Genomic DNA, 5,994 nt, shown 5'->3' with positions numbered 1-5,994 from the left:
TGCCCTTGTTAAAAATATCTATAAATTGTCCTCGTGAGTTTAACTCAATTGGTAAGGACAATGCATATTTTTTTTTTTTTGGTGGTGGCCGGGGTTTGAACTCCGGACCTTACATATTTTATGTATTGTCTATACCAACTGAGTTAAGCTTACGAGGACAGGGACAGTGCATAAAATATGCAAAAGGTCTGGGGTTCGAACCTCGGTCACCAAAAAAATATTCTATAAATTATGCCAACACGTGGAAAAAAAAGCCCCATGTGATAGGTACATTCTTGATGCTATTTTTCTAGAGAATAGCATTTTCCTTTGGAAAAGAGCAATGTTATATCTCTAGAAAAGTAACATCAAGAATTCTTCAAGAATAAAGAGCAGTCAATCACAATGCACTATTTGCCACAATTCAAGGAGGTGTGGTTGAAAAATAGAAAGTGAACAAATAAATCATGCAATTAAAACTTGTCAATTGTGTCTTGAACAATTCTTGATGCTCTTCATTTTTCTTTTGAGAGGAAAACAGAACATTATCTGTTTGTTTATCTATTTCATCGGTCCATTTTTTTTTTTTTTTTTATATAAAGAGGATTTCAACACGCCCTAGACGCCCAATAGGATACGGGTATACAAATTGTTTGGGCAAAGAATAAGAAGTGGGGAAGAATAAGGCAGGTGTTCGTTTGAAGTCTACTTAATTTATTTTTGAGTTTTTATTTTTAAGGAATATTATGAGTTTTATTATTCTTGGGAACTTTTAAAATTGACATCTGCCAAAAAAAATTAAAAAAATTACATCTAATCACCTACACAACAACGCTTAGATGAGATGACACAAGTTTTTTCTAACATAAACAAAGTACTGGGTTTGAATCCAGTATTTGGCATGCAACAATGTTAAAACTCCGAAGTTGCGCGTGAATGATACCTAATTTACGGAAGGAAAAAAGTTTACATCTAATCAAATCGCATCATCATAGGGCTTTCTAATATGAATAAAGGTCCACCTTTCGACCAATTTGTAAATTTCAATATTAGATTGATCCCGGGTTTATGGGAACATTTTCCTGCTCTTTTTCTTAAGAATAAAACAACTTTTTTAAAAATCTTGTATACTCAAGAATAAAATTTAATTGTAGTAAATATAAAATACATGTTTTTTTTATTATTATTATTCTCATAAATCTACGTATACACTTTAGAAAATAAAGTGAGCGACATAAACCATTAATAAACAAATTAATGGTTAATATTATACGCACATACATAAAAAAAGAGTGGTGATATATGCATACCTATAGGTGGCATACACACTTAAACCTCCACATAAACATGTGACATGTGGCTTAGACCCCACAAACACTTTGTCTTTCTTCCCTTTCATCCATCTCTCTTCTCTCAAATATGTGGGGGTGTATGGGTGGTATGAAAATATGAGTGGTCTACCAATCATTTTCCTAAAAAAATCATGAGTGGTTACAATAACTATAGTTGATTTTCTCACATACTAACTTCTCACTTTAAAACAAATTACACACCCTTAAAACAAAAATAAAAAATTCATTAACAAATGGAGGACATGAAGAAGACTTTTTTATTTGGACGATGTAGTGGATGTTTGAAAAACAGGAAAATTATTACTCCCTCCGTTTCAAAATGAGTGTCGTTTTAGGTGTTTGCACACATATTAAGAAATGCAATGATTAAAAGAAAGAGAATGATTATTTTACCAAATTATCCTTATTAACTATTGGTTAGTTTTAAAAGTAATACTTTGGAAGTAGTGTGCAGAGTATCAATTGGAGGGTACAATTGAAAAGAAAAAGTTATTATTGCATTGGAAACTGAACGCGACATTCATTTTGAAACAATTTTTTTGGCTAAAGCGACACTTATTTTGAAACAGAGGAGTATATTTGTAGGATATTGCAAGGAAACGGAGAAGAAATTACCAGAAAGCACCAGTAGCTATTTCCTGGATGATTTAATACTACTCATTAAAACTTATTCTTCACACATCTTCCACAGCAAACTGCGGAAATAAAGATGAAATTCACAACAGGTGCTTCAACTTCGGCAAAAAAACTTCGTCACCATGAGGTGTTTGTGAGTTTTAGGGGCGAAGACACGCGACACAATCTCATCGATCATCTTTTTACTGCTTTAAAAAGTAAAAAGATTGTTCCATTTTTGGATAGTAAAATGATGTTGAAAGGTGAATCCATAGGATCGGAGCTTCGTCGTGCAATTGACTTATCTCAAATTTATATTGTGGCCTTTTCAAAGAATTATGCTTCCTTAACATGGTGTTTGCGGGAATTGGTTGAGATCATTTATTTCGCTCAACAATATGATAAACGTATTCTACCAATTTTCTACCATGTTGATCCATCTGATGTGAGACATCAAAAAGGAACTTTTGCTGAATCCTTTATAAAGCATGGATAAAATTTTGGATATGATTCAAAGGTGGTGTTGAGGTGGAAGGAAGCTCTCACTCAAGTGGCCAATCTGTGTGGGTGGACTTTAACCAATGACAAGTAAGTCATCTTCTTTGAAAGATATACACTTAGCGAGAGTAAAAAACGATCTCACATCATTCATACTAATCACATATAATCTTTTCATTTGTTGCTCTCTCTTTTCTTATTTTATTTTTATGGTGATATGATCAAAATCACACATGATAGAATCCATTCTCGATAGATACGTAGATAGATTGGGTGGTCAATGGTGGTGGATCGTGGTTGGAGGTAATTAGAAAGTGGTTATAGTAGTGGATGGCGACCACGGGTGGTGGTGATAGCGTTGATAAAACAAGAACTCTAAAATCTGTTTTTTGATGATTTTGAGATTTAATTGAAAACTTTTTTCAAATTAAAGGAAAAACTAATTCAACCATGTTATTCTTGAATATATTTTGTTTTCAAGAAACTAAATGTTTCTCATGTTTGCGCTGTTGATGAAATAGTACACGAATAAGTTTTTTTTGGACCAAATAGTGTACCAATAAGTTGAAGTAAATGATAAATGACTACTTTATATAATCATATTGCATTTATTTAATAATAATTTTACATATTCATCTATCTCTATTTATCTCAGCTCATTTTATTTTATAGGTATACAATAACTTTTTTATTTCCATATATATCTTGTAAAAGAAAACAAAGGAAGCCATTGTTGCCCTTGCATTATACGTGCTTATCTGTCTGTCAAATAGATTTAAAGTTAGAGAGAGAAAAATTTAATTGTGCAAGAAAGTATTAAGAGTATCATCATCACATTGAAGTCAATGTCAAATAATTAACACGTTAAAATAAAATGATACGTTTAGAAGTTAACAAATTTTTTTTTTTTTTTGAGGGTATAGAAGTTAACAAAATTATTTTTCAACTTACCTAAGAATTTCTATTTGCACAAACACGTAGAATGGATACATTTCGGAATTGTAAGCGTGGCACAAAAATAAGATGGACAATCAGAGTCTTGACGACATTCCTTCTTACGTATGCCTCCTTCTGTTACAACAAGAAGTAGCGAAATAAATAGGATGACAACATATACAATCTTCAGACTTGTAGTCATATTTTCCTAATTTGTTTGTAATAAATGTAAATGTGTGTGCTCATTTTATATGTAAAACATTAATGCTTTGTTTATGTCTATGTATTTTTTTTAAATTAGAATATATAAAATATCTCTTAATTATATCCATGTGTCATATTTGTCCTTTGCAGTAGATCACCTGACTATTATTTTAAATAAAATATATCTTAACTTTATTAAGGATTCATCGTTAAAATATTTTTGGTCATTAAAGTTAATTTATTTATCCAACCCTTTTTTTAGCCTTTCATGGTAGACAACGCGAAAATTGCAAAATAATGATTTTGAAGGATGATGAAGTTAGTTGTGGGAATAATATAATATGAGGTGATTAATTAGCATATCAATAATATGGGTTCTCTATTTCTGGTGAGCTCGCCATGGCGAGTTGCTCAGGACATAACTCATGATTTTAGGCGTCCCGAGAAGTTGGGGCCGTTTTCGGACAACCCTAAGTGTTTCTTTTGATGTATTTGACTGCTGTTTTGACTTGAAAACCTACTGGAACATCAATTGGATTGGATTAAAATGGTTTTGATGAATTGAAATGAAACTTAGTTGAATATGGTCAAGGACGTATAATTTTCCGAAACTTGTTTTTCTCAAATAAAATAACGGGGTTATGATTTGTTTTCTATAACAATGAGCTTAGAATGATTATGTGGGCTTAAGACTTGATCTTACTTTGAAAATGATTTTTTTTTTTGAAAATGAGAAAATGAGACGAATTTTGTGAATTTTGTGAATAACCGAAATTGAGCTATGATATTGATATGTATGAACTACTGTGATGTTATGTGATATGTGAATATGATATGTTGATGCATTTGAACATGAATGTCTTCTTTTGATGAAATAAATTGGAAATAGACAGTTTTTGTAAAATATGCAAACTTTACTAAAATTGAGTGTTACGATCTTATAACTTGCAAATGGCTTTGCATTCATGATAATATGGTGAAATAAGGATGAATCAATGTTTGATTGGTGAATTAAATGTCTGTTATCATGATGTGGTGAAATATTCGTCTTTATGCGATTTGATGATTTGTGAACAATGTGTTTCTTTATGGTGATAAATATTGTCGATGACTTTGATGATGACTCTTTGTTGATTATGATTTGTTGAATTGTGTGGATGTAAATACTTGATAATGCAAATTGTGTTGAATTTATGAAGAATGTAATTGGAGGTGTACTTTACATTGCTTTGGTGAATATGTTAGTTTCGTGATTTGTGCATTGTCGAATTTTTACTTGAACTCCATGCATTCATAGTCATGTTGAGTCTTATGAATAATGTAAATGGAGGTGTACTTTTACATCTCTTTGGTGAAATACGTAACTGGAGGTGTACTCTTACGTGGGTGTGAATTCAATACGGTAAAATTATCTCCGGAATCTAATTGGTACCACATTCATCTAGAAGAGTCTAGAACATTGCATGCATTTGATAATTGGTGAGTCGTGTCATACTTGACTATGTGAATTGGTGATTATGTGCATTGGTGAAACTTGGTGAATATGTGAGAATATATGAAAAAGGTGAATTTGTATATATTGCTTTATTATGCTTGTAGGCTTGATGAATAATGTTGATGTGGAATTTCATTGTTGAATGATTTAATTAAATGTCTATTTATTGATCATTGAAAATGAATATGTCGCTTTACTTTCATTGATTATATATTATTTGTGGAATATTAACTAACCCCTAGTGGTCGTTTGGTTGACCGTCTGCCTATTTGTATGAATGGGTAGATCTCGTTTCTTTTCTTTGAAGTCTTAGTTAGGGATCTGATTAGGATGTCGAACTTCTATTATTTACTTATGTCTTTTGAAACTTGTTGCTCATTTATATATTATTTGAGACTTGAGATTTTATTTGGTGATGAATTATAAGACTTATGGCATGGTTATGGAGAACTGTTAAGTTGTTGAGATCATCTTGTATGCTTGTCTTCCGTTTGCAAAATTTTTATGAAAATCGATTATGCATGTTTTTGACAAATGAAATCGTAGCATCTAAACTCTTTTGAAATAATTATTTGTTTTGCATGATTTATTGCTTAAGGAGTTTAGGGTGTTACAACACTCGTTAACAAGGCTCCATTTTTAATACAAGAAAACAGTATTTTATAGACTAGAAAATACTTGTTTTCTTTTTCATAAATGGTTCTTATGATGATACAAGATTCGATCCTTAAGAGAAAAAAAAAATGATATAACATAGGTACGATACTCTCTTATAGCATCAAACCACTTCAGATGAAATAATCTGTGAGAATAAAAATTAAAGGGTTAAATATATTTTTGGTCCCTATAAATATACCAACTTTTCAGTTTAGTTCCTCTAAAAAATTTCTTCAACTTTTAGTCCCTATAAAATTT

General features: G+C 31.1%; 1 long non-coding RNA gene and 1 pseudogene across 1 annotated transcript; one reads left to right on the top strand and one right to left on the bottom strand.

The window, feature by feature from the left end:
* Positions 1–2,040: 2,040 nt before the first annotated feature.
* Positions 2,041–2,442, top strand: LOC146908246 (toll/interleukin-1 receptor-like protein pseudogene; annotated as a pseudogene).
* A 566-nt stretch (positions 2,443–3,008) lies between these two features.
* LOC146908245 (uncharacterized) lies at positions 3,009–3,648 on the bottom strand. The gene is made up of 2 exons (XR_015018214.1): positions 3,396–3,648; positions 3,009–3,206 (listed from the first exon to the last, which is right to left on the bottom strand). It is a non-coding gene; the product is annotated as an uncharacterized LOC146908245 (long non-coding RNA).
* Positions 3,649–5,994: the final 2,346 nt, after the last annotated feature.

Source organism: Medicago sativa, chromosome 7 (genome assembly GCF_051527215.1).
Source record: "Medicago sativa cultivar Bolivia chromosome 7, Bolivia_mono, whole genome shotgun sequence".
NCBI classification, from domain to species: domain Eukaryota; kingdom Viridiplantae; phylum Streptophyta; class Magnoliopsida; order Fabales; family Fabaceae; genus Medicago; species Medicago sativa.
Note: the sequence above shows the minus strand (reverse complement) of the source record. Positions and strands in the feature narration are given on the sequence as shown.